General features: G+C 34.6%; 1 protein-coding gene across 1 annotated transcript in view; it reads left to right on the top strand.

The window, feature by feature from the left end:
• The window catches only part of KLHL1 (kelch like family member 1), a 234,593-nt gene that overhangs the window by 149,447 nt on the left and 70,283 nt on the right, over window positions 1-14,863 (top strand). The gene's annotated exons all lie outside the window — the stretch shown is intronic.

Here is a 14,863-nt window from a genome sequence, read left to right on the forward strand (position 1 = left end):
TAGAATAGCATGATTAGTAAGAATGAGGACGTTAAGCATATGTTTTAATGGATCTCAGCAGAGGCATGCATGATAAAGAGTACAAATATTTACTCACAGAAATGGCTAAGTTAAAGATAACTTGTACTTCACCAGTATATTGTGTTTATAATGGATGTTTTTGCAATGGCTTGTAATAGTAGATCATCAATTAACAATAAATGCTAAAAAGCAGCATAGAATAAAACATAAATATTATTGCCTTTATGCCTGCAACACTGCTAATAATACCCCTTTTACAGGCTTGCTAGTCACATCAGTAGGATAATGTATAATCTTTGAGTATTAAGTACACTGTGGCTCAGATCCAGTGAAACTAATACAGGCATCTAAATTAGATTTCTTGCCCAGGGACAGAAACAATCCTGTCTTAAGGTGAAATATTTAAATATCCTATTAAATCACTAGGGAGAAAGTGAACTGATCTACCTTCTGTGGATCTGTGGTTCTGTCCTTATTTCTACAGAGATGCTGTAGATAAACCTGTAGAAAATGCTGCACCACTAAATCCTCTCAGAATGTACACATTACAACCAATTGTATGATTTTAAAAGTGTGTGCTAATTTCCATATTACACTCCAGTAAATCCTAGGTTGGCTAATTGACGTTGTGAGACAAACTTGCAAGTTCCTTGCACAGGAAGGAATTTGTCAAAGAGGTATTTTTGTCTCCAACTAAAAAACAGTTAACCAGACAGTCATCAGTATGTTGAGATTCATCTGGTTCTAAAGTTTTCAGCCCTCTGGGGCTAAATGAAGAAATTCCTGAAGCCTTTGCAGGGGGACAGCCTGCTCCACCAGTGGCCTCTCCACAGGCCACAGAGGAAGTTCTTATCTGGCACCTGGAGCACCTCCTGCCTTCCTTCTGCACTGACCTTGGGGTCTGCAGGGCTGGTTGTCACTTTAGATGTAGAGCTTAGGGATATGGTTTAGTGGAGGGCTGTTAGCGTTAGGTTGGAGGTTGGACTCGATGACCTTGAGGTCTCTTCCAACCTAGAAAATTCTGTGATTCTGTGATTGTATCTCCCAGCTTCTGTTGTGCTGCAGGTTTTCCCCCTTTCTTAAATCTGCTCTCACAGAGGTAACAACATCACTTTGGCTTGGCTCTGTCCAGCGGCGGGTCCCTTTGGAGACGGCTTCAGCTGGCCCTTATCTGATATGCAGCAGCTTCTGGATTCTTTCCACAGAAGCCATCCCTGCAGCCCCCCCGCTACCACAGCTTTACCACATAAGCATTACCCAATACAATGTAGTAATTGAATTATTCATTTTGGGCATTTGTGACGTTTATCCTTGAAATACACTATATTGAAAAGGTATTTAAGTTATAGACAGTTCCATTTATGCAAAGTTTTCTTTTTTTTTTTTTTTTTTTTTTTCCTTCTATTTTTAAGGCCTACAAATCATATTTGAAACAGAAAAAGATTATTTAGGGAAAAAGTGATTCTTTTGTATGCCATTTCTTTGTACTTTACTCTTTTCTAGGAGATATATCAAAATGACACCAATTTTGGTGTACTACAGTTAACTTTAGTAAATATGTAACTACAATTAAAAACAACAACAACAAAAAAGTATTTTGCAAATGTAGGCTATTAGCTGTTACTGACCAAATAACATTTGCATTCTACTTCTTGGTATCTGTCATGCTTTTATCAAATCTATTACTTCATTTATCGCTTCGAGAAAATAAAAAAATAATTTGATTCAGAAGAGCTTGAACAGAAAATAACTACTTGTGAACTAAAGGAGACATAGAATTAGAATAATTTACCACAGTCCAACCTTTTTGCTGCAGCTAGTTTCCTTATGTTTTTCCTCTTTTTTATGTGATTTGTTTGGTTGTTTGTTTGCTTTCCTTAGGAACACAGTGCGCCCTCTATAACTTTTCTTATTTCTTATGGAGCACTTCAACAGAATTACAAAATATGCAGGAATACCAAAATTATGATAGTACATTTTTATTTTTTTTCCTCAAAGATTAGAGAAGAAAAAACATAACATTCTCTAGGACAGATTCATTTTCCCTAACTGTAGGCATCTGGAAATTAAATATCTTACAACTGAGATTTTATTTACTTTATTTAGTTAGTTTAAGAATAGATTTATCTTGAGATAAACATTTTTGCTTCTTTCCATATATTATGGAGAAAGCCTAGCATGATGAAATCAAATGTAGATTCTGCCATCTATATAATTAAGTATAGATAAATCTTTCATCTTAGATTTTGTGCTCCATATTTTAATGGTCAAAAGACATTATCAGAGACAGAAATATAATCATTTATAGTAAATGAATAAATAGATAGATAGATAGATAGATGGATAGATAGATGGATAGATAGATAGTGGTTACAGTTTTCCTAAAATGAATAGCATTTGATTCACCAGCACATCAGGGTGATAAATAAATTGTCCAAATTGGTGCCAGTTTTACCCAGTAGCACTATTTAGTCTGACACAAGTCAGCATATGTGCCAAAAAGTGTAGGCATATTTAGGAATTAAGTTAAAAGTAAGGTTTGAACAGTGTGGTAAAAGATAACAAGGGACCACTTATACAAATTATGTGAAGATTTCAATAAATGGGCTCGTTAAATCATAAGCTTTGGGGAAGTGTTAATGCTGTGAAAGTAGTTTCAACACCACATTTTAATTACTTATCACAGATGCTACCAATGAATATTCCAATCCCATTACTCATTCAGTTCATTCAAGAGAGTGGGAGAAAATAATCAGTTTCTTCACTTTTATATCATATGCAAAGCCTCAGAGAATGTGTGTGCGATTGTTTGTTTATCTAATATATTCATTTTTGTAACCTAATGATAGTTTAAGGAAAACAAACTTCAGTTATTCTTCTTGGGTGTTGTACCCTGATGAGGGTGGGGGAGAGGGATGCAGGATTACAATTAAAGGGTAGAATGTCCCAGAAGATTTCTTCTGAATAAGATGATTTATTTTATGTTGTTTTTTAACGTGTGGGTAAGGGGTTGAAATGATAAGTGAATTAAACACTGAACACATTTACAGTGAGTTGGTCACCAAATATACCAGTTTAGTAGATGTCAGAGTTCAGTTGTTAAACATAAAACAGAGATTTCCCTCCAGAATTCTAGTCCAAGACCATTCATTATTATTGTTATGTGACTAATCTCTTTACAATGTATTATCATAGCTTAGTTACATAGACCACAGACTTACAGACAAACTAGTGGAAGTGTGTTGTGTCTAAGTAATAAATCTTAATCATAGAATCATAGAATCATAGGACGGTTTGTGTTGCAAGGGACGTTAAAGATCATCTAGTTATAGAATGGTTAGTCTCATTCTATATGGTTAGTTATAGAATGGTCAGTTTCAAGAGTGAGTTGGTCTAGACTTTCTTAAAGATCCTCAAGTCTGCGACACCACTGAGGAGGAAAATTTCCCTTCTTTGAAAACACATAAATCTGAGGGATTAATTACGTAATTAATGTAGTGTCTATAAAGATAAAAATTGTGTATTTTTCCAAAAACATGTTACTTATTCTCTCTTGCTGAAAACTGTTCTTTTCTATAGGTGTCAAACAGGAAATTCAGTTACTGTTATAAGAGCAAAAATTAAAGTGAAATTGAAAGAAACAAGCTGTATTTTAATTCCATTCCAATGGATCTATTAAGGATACTTAATTCCGCAGTATCCTTATGCTATTCATTTCATGATTCTATTTCATTTTTACCTTGGACAAAGTAAGAAAAAGTTTTTTCAAACTACCCCATAGTAATGGAGAATTCTTGGTTCTGAGATGCATTCTTTTATTTTTTTCTTAAGCATACTATCATAAAAAAGCAAACAAACAAGCAAACAAAAAGCTACGCAGTAAGGACATTTCGGATCAGCAGAGATGATCAGAAAATGTAGATTTTCAATTGAATTAGAAGAAGTAAGAAAACTAGGCTATATTTTCTGTAGGAAAACAGAAAAAACCAAGTCAACATAAACAAAAGACAAAGGAAAAACAAACAAAAAACACACTTAGAGATTCTTTAATTCTGATGATTTCAATGTGAAAGCCAAATTATTTTGAAAGTTTTTTGTTTTTTTTTTTCATGGATGTTCTTTCAGTCTTGGAAAAGTAACATTTTTTTTTTTTTTTTTTTTTGTAACATATAGGGTTATAAGCAGTATTTTCATGGTTGTGTGACCTGTGACAGTGATGGTAAAAAAACAAATTTAAAAAAATCTGTCACTGAAATCTGTCACTCGTATCTTTTTGAGCCCCAAAAAGGGTGTTTGAATTTACACTTTTGTTTTTGGGTAAATGTTAAATAATTAAATTTAATTTCATTATAATGCCTAAGCACTAATGCCTAGTGCTAGTGTTGAGTTTTTTCTCTGTTCATATATTAATTTTTGGAATTTTCAGTACAATTTTCCTACTATACTTTATGACAGTAAATAGCTAAAGTGATTTAGGATAAAACAATATAATAAGATTTGGAAATCATCTGGAATGTGTTAATCTAAATTAAATATTTTTGCACCAGAAAAAAAATTAATTTGAATAATACAAGAAAGAAAAAAGCAAAATCTTTTGTTAAGCTGTTTCATCTCCCAACCTTAGTGGACTTTTTACTAAAACATAAAATCAAGCTTCTGTCTCTTCTAAAGCAGAAAATGAGTCTACATGTATATGGTTTGTAATAATAAAAAGTCACACATTATCTGAAACCCTGACTATTTTTACTGATTTGAACCTTCTAACTTAGATTAGCATTTAAATTATCTACCATCAATTGTATTTAAGTTTTTAACAATGGCTGATGGCTATTCAACAACTGTAGACTAAACCAAAGATCTTGTTCATATCATCCATCATTTTAATCCCAAGGAAGACATAGATGTATCCATTAAGGTAGAATCCTGAATTAACTGAAGCATGACCAAATGCATTCACAGAGAGATAGATCCATTCAGTATGCTGTTATTATTCATTCAGTATACTTTTGTTTCTATCTATAAGCTCAAATTTAGCTGCAAATAATTACATTTGACATCAGGCTGTTCTTGGAAAAAGAAATAGCAAAACTACAATCATTGCAGATTTGTCCTGAAAAACACGCTATTTCCAAAATCAAAAATGTAAATAAAAACTGCTGAAAAAAGTTGCCAGTTGCAGAACCAGTGTTCAAATCAGTCAAGGAAGTGTGCATAAATTTTAGGAAAATGGAGCATTTCATCAAACTCTTTATGATGAAACAAACAAATGAAAGTAATTAATTCACTGCTTTGTTTACCTAATAGGTTCAGAAGTTTCTAAAGAAGAATAAGGAGCTTAAAAATTATTAAACAATTAGTCTTTATAACAAGGGGTTTTGTATTCAACAGAGGCAGCTAAGAGATGTTTCATTTTGTAAAAAAGATAGTAACACTTTATGTGGGAGTTGTTGTTGTTTTTTTTTCATGTTTTCAGTGTAGCATGAATAGTCTAACTAATATTTCTTAAAATAGTTATACACATTTTTAATCAGGATTTTAATTGTAATTATGATGATTTTAAATGTAATTAATTTTTATTAAGTTGAAATCCACAGTTATGATGGAATTTGCAGGCATTTCTATCAGTTGCCTAGAAAATACAGCATAAAACAGTTTATTCCTTTCAACACATTAGGGAACTAAACTAATTCCATCCATATACCAGTACACTGACATAAGAATAATGACTTCTTTTTCTACCGGGTTTAGACAGATAAAAAAGTTTCTATTAGGGGTATTGTCCAAAGATGCATGTTTCCTATCAGCTAGAGCAGGATATATGTAGTAAGATTTTGAAGATGGACTAACAGTTTTTTTAAGGAAATAAAATATTTGTTTATACTGTCCAGGAATTGATACAAACCATTTGTTTGTTCTTAATCTGTACAAAGAAAAATAGTGACCTTACCCTTCAGCAGCCTGTTCTTTCCTGGTAGCTGTATTACTATGATTACTGCAATAACCAGCTATAACAAATCTGTACATGGAAGAAAACACATAAAAGGATGATGGTGGCTAATCAAATCCCTCTCTAGAAGACCATTCAATATGCACACTCTGTGTCATTCTTGCTTCAGATTTTTGTTTCATATGGAAATGTGTTTCTCTGATTCAAGGTTGTCAAGTGACTTCAGATACATTTTGGATCAAGAAAAAGACTCAGGGGCTTTGTTAAACAAAATGTGCCACAAAAATCTGCATTTCATTTACTCACGGTTCATTTAAAGGATTTTAAGCTTTTTGTTCTTCTATTATGATTATTAATACTATTAGGATAAGGCAAATCCTGTGTTCTGCATGACATTGGCTTATAGATTTCTGAGGGCACAGGACTCTATGTGTTTTACAGGGAAAATGAATTTAGATGCTGGGAGAATTTTTAAAGCATAGGAAATTGCTTTCTACCTACTGTAAAATTTGGGTATTGAATTTAATTCTGTTCAGGGCATAGTATAATGATATGTCATTAAGGACTATTCAAGGCACTAAATCAGAATAAATATGCAAAGAAAACATAAAACATTTTGAATAATTCTGTTCCCTTTTGACAGCAACTATTACTTGAAATTAGAAGACAAAATCTTTTCAAGTGGTAAAAGAGTTTGTTAGGATACAATCTGATTTGAGTGAGTGAGACAGAGAGAAGGAAACTCCAAATGGAGATAAGTACTTTGCTTTGGCCAGATTTTGAAATAAATTATCAAAGCAAAATGATCCATTCAGACCTACTGGAACTAATGGACAATGGATAGTGTAATATTCAGATACTTTTATATTGTTCATACTCATTACCTGAAAAAAAGAATTTAAAAACAAGAAAATTTAATGAAGATCAAAGTATTATCCCCATAATTAGTCAATGGCCTGTTAAGTCATCTCACGTAAGAATGGTTGAACTGTGTTGTCTATTTTAAGATTATTTTCTGGACTCTATACATTATTCTTCTAATGATTGGTGTTACCCGGGCTCCATCTCAATTTTTAAGCAATAAGTTGAAAAACTTGCTTTGTGTCAGTCCTGATTCTTTGTGGCTTCCAGTTTCCTACAGTGTTAACAGAAATCTCCTTTTCCTTGAGGAACAAGATCCTTAGAAATCTAGTCCAGAATAATTCTTTGGAAAGCCAAAAACAATTGTTTTTACAGCACTGTGGTTACTTCACAGTTCTGTGTTTGCATCTCTTAATAAAAAGCTTCTGTTATTACTATTTACATAAATATGGGTTCCTCTAAAGTTTAGTTTTATAATATCAAAATTTGCAGTAATATACAAAAAATTCAAAGGAAGAAATCAAATCAGTAATACTCTCAAGTGGATCATACTTTTTACTCAGCTGGGCAGTTGAGCTCCACCACAACCACTCTCTAACTCCCCCACCCCAAAGGAAAAGGGGGAGAAAATACAATGGAAAAGGCTCAAGGGTTGAGATAAGGTCAATTAAATCACTCAACAATTATCATCATGAGCAAAACAGATTCACTGCAGGGAGATGAATAAAATTTATTACCTATTAATAACAAGTGAGAGAAGTGAGAAACTAAAGGGAAATTAAAAACACCTTCCCCCAGTCCGCCCTCTTCTAAATACTCCCCCCAAGTGGTGCAGGGGAATGGGGGCTGCGGTCAGTTCCTAACGCTTCGTCTCCGCTGCTCCTTCACGGCCACGGGATGCCATCCTTCCCGAACTGATCCTGCGGGGGCTGCCCACAGGCACTTCAAGAACTACTCCAATATGGGTCTGTACCATAGGGTCCATCTGTCAGGAATAGAGTGCACCTGCGGGGGCTCTCCATCGGCTGCAGCCTCCTCTAGGCCACATCCACCTGCTCCACCAGGGGCTCCTCCATGGGCTGCAGTGTGGAGATCTGCTCCCTGTGGGACCATGAGCTGCAGGGGGACAGCCTGCTCCACCAGGGGCCTCTCCACAGGCCGCAGGGGAATTGCTGCTGTGGGCCTGGAGCATCTCCTGCCCTCCTTCTTCACTGACCTTGGTGTCTGCAGGGCTGGTTCTCATTCTCACTATTCCAGCTGCCGTTGTCCAGCATTTTTTCCCCCTTTCTTAAATCTGCACTCAGAGGCACAAACAACGTCATTTATTGGCTCAGCTCTGGGCTGCGGTAGGTCCCTTTGGAGTCAGCTGAAATTGACCCTTATCTAACATGGGGCAGTTTCTTTACTCTTCTCACAGCCCCTGCATCTCCCGCTACTAAAATGTTGCCATGTAAACCCAATACTAGGGGAGTTCTCTCAGGGTACTGCAAAAGTAAAGCTGCTCCCAAGTTGTGAAAGGTGAATATCTCAGTACTAAGGGTGCAGTCTCACAGTGTGCCTGCTGTCAGTCCCACTATCAGTCACTGTACCAGTACCAACCTCCTGCTTCTGTGCTCGTTAGATTTGACTTTCCTTTCGGCAGTACTTGACTACTTTTCACTCCAGATCTCAAATTGAATTTGCTTCCCTGAGATGAAGCATGCCAACTCTCTGCAGCATTGTGTTGAAGGTAATTTACAAGTACAACTGAGAAAGGATTTATTTATTTTTTTTTATCTCTGTTTTTTAAAGTGGTAAAAATGAGAAACACAGTGACACAAAGTTACTAAAAATTCTCAGAATATTGGTAGTCTGAGAAATTCAAGCAGCTCCAAAAACAGTGTAGTAGTTTAACTCTGCTGAAGTAGCACCAACATGGTTCAGCAACTGCTCTGTGAAATTCTATGTGTTACTAAACCCAGAAATCTTCATCTGATGTTAGATGCAATTCTCTTTTAATTAAGAATGTCATAGCTATGAAATAGTAAGCTGAACATAATTGGGTTTCCAGGGAAACATCCTTTTTAATTGAATTTCCTGGTCACATGTATCCTGATTAAATGTATTAAATGTATTGAATATTTTGATGCAATAAGGAAAGATAACTATGGACTAGAAAAATATTTAAACAGAATATTGAAACAGACAAGATAAAAGAGCTGGGTTTATGTTCCATTTGTTTTTTCTAAACACTAGCTGTAATTTCAACCTTTTTTTTTTTTTTTTTTTTTTTTTTTTTTGTGTGTAAACTCACAGAGTTTAGCCCTTAGATTACTCAGAAATCCAGTGTTTATCACAAATTAGCCAATATGATAGAATAAGTACACAGGAGGGGAGGAATTAATATTTTTCACAAAATTATTTTTCTCATACCTGCACTGTTGGGAAAAGTGCATGAGATAACACATTTTACCCCATCATAACATAACAAGGAGATCTTTATTATTTATTTCTTTTGAACAAAAAATATTTTTATGGTTTGGCCATTGAATAAAAATTTATTTATTTATTTATGAGGGAAAAAATGCAGGTTTCTGTCTGCTTTTTGACGTTTTCAATAGAAATGGTTTCTCCTTTCCAAGATGTATTTCTAATCACAAAGAAAGAGATTCAGTCTTTATTTGTTGCTGGTGCATGAAATCTCCAAATTTTGGGACAGGACAGTTCATTGATTATCACTCCTGTATTTAAAATGTGGCAATTCATTTGCAAGATCTTATAAATACTTGTTTTGAGATTCTAAGCACAGATTTTAACACCAGTATATAGAAACAGCTGTGTGACAGGAAGTCAACAAATATGATTACTAGACTTTCATCCTTGCTAATAAAATAGGCTTGTCATAAAAAAACTTGTCAATTGCATTAGTTCCATTAAGCATTAGAAAGTATAGGCTACTATACATTATCTCAAATTTATGCAGAGGAAACTGATAATTTGATTTCTTACCTTTGTTGTGCCTGTATGATGATAAATTAATTGTTGACAGAGTACACTGTTTGGTTCAGTAGCCCTAAATGATAAAGTATTTTGCAAGAGAAAGCTTCATCCTGTTCAAAACTCTGAACATTATTTGTCTTCGGATCTTTGATTTTTCATCTACTGAGTAGTGTGCTGAGGACTTCAAAGGTGAAAGAATCACAAAAAATGATATATCAAGAATCTTAATATTATGAAATGTAAATTAATGTTATGAAATACAGCTACCAGCAGTGTTTATTAGCACACTTTAATATTCTTAGTAATATGAACTGCATTTGATTTCTCACCTTGATTTAGTGTATGCAATAACTAAAACATGGATGTGTTATCAACATTATTTTCATCCTAAATCCAAAATACAGCACCATACTAGCTATTATGAAGAAAATTAAAATAATAAAAGTATATATATATTACATATATATTACATATATTACATATAATTATATAATTTATATAATAATAGCTTAAATACCTTCTTGAGAGTTGTATTTTTCTCTACACAGGGGGGAAAGTAAATTAACTTAAAAATGAAACAGTTTGTAATTATAGACTCAGTTTTCTTGTAGCTTAGCTTAGATGTAAGAAACTGCAAGAAATAATAGAAAATTCAGTGATTATTCTGCTATTCTGGTACTGACTGTAGCTCAAAAATATCAAATGTAAAAACATATAGCAAAACTGTATTTTATGTAGTTCTATTACTGTCAATATGAAAATACCAACTCTGAGGGAAGAGAATAAAATGTTGATATTTAAATTCGTGAGGTTAGATGTGAAGGTAGTATATATTGGACTATATGTTTAAGAAATATATCAGACTGGTATCCATTTAGATGCACTTTGTGAAAAAATTTTAAAGGAAGCCATTTTGACTGAAAATAGCAGACTTTAGGAGTTGGCCATTCATTAAAGATAATAAAGTTTAAGAATGTTTTCAAGTGTAATTTGTTTCATGTGCAAACAAATTTGCAAACATTTGCAAATATTTGCAAACATTTATATCAAGCTCTTAACCTCAGCCATGTACAGTGACACCTTTTAAAAATACTACCATCAAGGAACACAATAGTCTGCTGTTTTTTTGCATGTATCTATTTCTCTTCTGCCTGAGTTTCATATTATTTTAATAAGAAACTTGACAACTGAGCACCTCTAGCCACTTGTATTATACATGTAAGTATACGTTGTTTTAAGCTGACTGTAGTATTAGTGTCTTATTTAGTGAACTTATTCCCCCCCCACCCCCCCAAAAATCAAAAAGATGCTTTTTATTGTTAGTTATCTGAAATCTAGACACAGATAAGTGGTTCTGAGGAGTAAACCTTCAATATAGATGACTTGATAACTTCTGTATGGATATGTGGCAGCCCACATACTGAATTTCTGTGATCATATGAATATGGTCTTGGAGTACATAGATCAGTAGAAACTAATTGGTTTGAAAGATACGTATATTTTAGGGAGATACCAGAATGGGAGCTTATGACAAATTTAAAGGAGGTTTAATTTCAAATCTATACAGTAACATTTCTCTAAGACTGTATTCATATTAGCCAACTTTTTTTTTTTTTTTTTTTTTTTTTTTTTTTTTTTTTTTTTTTTTTTTTTTTTTTTTTTTTTTTTTTTTTTTTACAGTTGGTTGTTTACAGTTCTGCTGCTTCTGCTTCAAAGATGTTTTAGTATTGTTTTAGTATTTTCTCAATACAATAATCACACACGTTTATAAAAATGAATATGATAGATACTGTTGTTTTATTTGAAAATGCTAGCAAATACAATTTATATATTTATATAAAAGTAAATGTATGTCTTCTATGCCTCATTTTCTATTTAAGATGAGAAAAGAGTTTGTTCCACCAGACAAAGAAGGTTGATATGACAATTTAAAACATAAAAATAAAAAATCTGCCAAATTGAGAGAAAGCATATAAGCCCTTTATTATTCCTTGGGAGGTGAAATTAAAGGCCTCATCCTTTCGTTTTCTGTTACGTGAAGCCAGATTTGGAACACTGGCAGAAATTTATTCAGAGATCATTAAAGATACTTGACATCCCCAAATATATATTAATAGATACATTTTCAGCCCCTTTGTCTTACCTGTCTTCTCTTAGGATGATCAGAGGGCTGGAGCATTTCTCTTATGATGAAAGACTGAGAGAACTGTGCCTGTTTAGCATGGAGAAGAGAAGACTGAGAGGATCTATTCAACATATACAAATATCTTAAGGGATGGTGTGAAGAAGGAGCCAGACTCTTTTCAGTGGTGGCTAGTGAAAGACTATGAGGCAATACACAGAAACTGAATCACGGGAAGTTCCAGCTGAATATCAGGAAAAACGTTTCTACTGTGAGGTTGACAGAGTGCTGCAACAGGTTGCCAAGAGAGGCTGTCGAGTCTCCTTCTCGGGAGTTACTCAAAACTTACCTGGACACAATCCTGTGCAATGTGTTTTAGGTGACCCTACTCGAGCAGGGAGGTTAGACTAGATGATCTCCAGAGGTCCCTTCCAACTTCAACCGCTTTGTGACTCTGACTTAGAGAGTATGGTAGGGCTCAATTATGCATTTGCTCATCCGTTAGAAGAATTAGGGGGCTAGGAATGGAGCTCTGAATGACAGAAATGAATTAAACATATTGAATGAAAACAAATGAAGCCAAAGGAGTCAGGTTCAAAGCAAGGAAAGGGAAGTAAACCTTCATATTCATCAAGACGCAGGATGAATTTGTTGTCAAAACATTGTTGATGCAAGAAATTTACATGAGTTCAAAGAAGGATTGAACTGATTTATGGAAGATAAGGTCCTAGAGAATTATAAAATGCGTAGAAAAGACATTCATCTCAGAAGGTCCTTGTTCTGAAAGTTGAATACTAGGGGAATATTAAGGAGAATTATTCTGTATATGAAACTAGTCTTATGGCTTTCTCACTGGCTTATGGCTGCAGTTGGAGACAAAATACTAGGCTAGATTACTCTTCTTATTTTTGTATTTTAGTAACCAGGTCTACTGTCTGTTAGGTCATCAGCCATGTAAAATAAGAGTTCTGGAGCACCAGCTGAGATACTGAAGATTGTAATACCTTTGTTTGGAACTCAGTTAGTTCAGTTCATGACTGATACCTAAAATCAGAAGCAACAGTCTGCTATTTACATGTACCAACTAGTAATATTTTGGATGTCACAGAACATGCTATCTGAAAAAGACTGAGAGATTGATGAAGGACACTCACACATTCATCAGCAGTTGGAGTTCAGTTGACAGTTAGTTAACAGTCCTTAAAATGAATCTAGCTGCCTTTATCTAGTTAACTGCATTGCAGTTTGTGTATGTTTTTGTATGTATGTGTCTTCAAGGGTGATGTTTCTTTGTAGACACTGAGGACTAAATTCTTCAGCATCATTGCCATCTCCTGCATCTCCAGAAGCAACTGTGTCTCCAAGACAGATATCGTATAAGATCTAGAGATCTTCCAGACTGTACAGGTGTGTTGCCATATGCAATTAAAACCTGTTCTAATATATGATGTTGTATAGTCAACAGCATATAGGGATCAGCATCTAAAGGTAATACTCAGTTGCCTAGATGCCAATGAGAGTCTGATCCACTTCTGGTACCTTAGGGAAGCTGAGACATCTGCATGGGCCTGGCAGGTATGACACAAAATCTGTATAAGAGCTGAAGTTTACCACACTGGCATCAAATCCCAGAACTGTTCAGGCAGGAATAGGCTTCAGGAGTTCTCTAGTCCAAACTCCTGCTTAGAGTCAGCTATGAGTCTAGGCCAGGTTGCTTACCTCAATGGGATCTTGAAAATTTCAAGGGTGATTGTTCTGGTTTCATCTGGAATAGAGTTAATTTTCTTCAGAGTGGCTGGTATGTGCTATGTTTTTGATTTAGGAGAATAACACACTGATAGTACACTGATATTTTAGTTGTCGCAGAGTAATGCTTACACTCTTCCAAAGACTTTTCAGTTTCTTACACTGTCCGGTGAGGAGGCTGGGGATGCACAAGGAGCTGGGAGGGGGCAGAGCCAGGACAGCTAACCAAACTGGCCAAAGGGGTATTCCATACCTCATGGTGTCATGTGAGGCAATAAAACTGGGAGAGGGTAGGACCACTGCTCTGGGACTGGCTGGGCATCGATTGGTAGATAGTGAGTAATTTCATTGTTCATCACTTCTTTTTATGTTTATATGTATATAGTTATTATTATTTTCCCTTCCAGTTCTCTCCCCCATCTCACTTGGGGCGGGAGGTGGGGGGTGGCTGGCAGGTAGGGAGTGATCAAATGGCTGTGCAGTGTTTAGCTGCCTGAAGGGAGAAACTGCAACAGTGATGCAAAGCATTTCAAATGCTACTAGGTATGTCCATACAGGCAAGTAAATTCAACATTTAACATTTACAATTTCTTGGAAATATAGTAGAATGTTCTTTCAGCTGTATTCAGTAACTACGCTACTAATAGCTAGTAACTATAGTAACTATAGTAATTATACTACTAATAGCTTTTACACCAATTACAAAGATGTTCACGTGATCTGGATTATTAATCCTTATTTTTTCCAATAATGCAGCAAATCAATAAATGAAAAACTTACACTAGCATTGTGTTTGTTTGATTGTGATTTTTATTTTATTTTATTTTATTAGAGATAAGGGATGTTCCTGGAAAGTAAAATACATAAAATACTGTATAATGGTGTTATATGACTGCACGTTCAGGATGCTTACAAAGAGATGCCTCCTGGATCCTATCAAATCCAGAAATGTTGGAAACCATTAAAATAAGTAAGGCTGTAGCCTACAAAAGAATACTTAATTTTCTTCAGTGGCTTCAGTAAGAGACAGATTGTAGTCTTGAGGGATGGTGAAATAATCTAAAAGTTGCTTGGAGTCTTTTCAAAATCAATTAAATATTTACTTTCCTGGCCCTCTTCCTGCAAAAAGGATCCTGCAAAAGGCCTGTATTCCACACTGAAGTCATAAATTTATGACATCAGTTTTG

The sequence above is a fragment of the Aythya fuligula genome, chromosome 1, assembly GCF_009819795.1.
Source record: "Aythya fuligula isolate bAytFul2 chromosome 1, bAytFul2.pri, whole genome shotgun sequence".
Lineage (NCBI taxonomy): Eukaryota > Metazoa > Chordata > Aves > Anseriformes > Anatidae > Aythya > Aythya fuligula.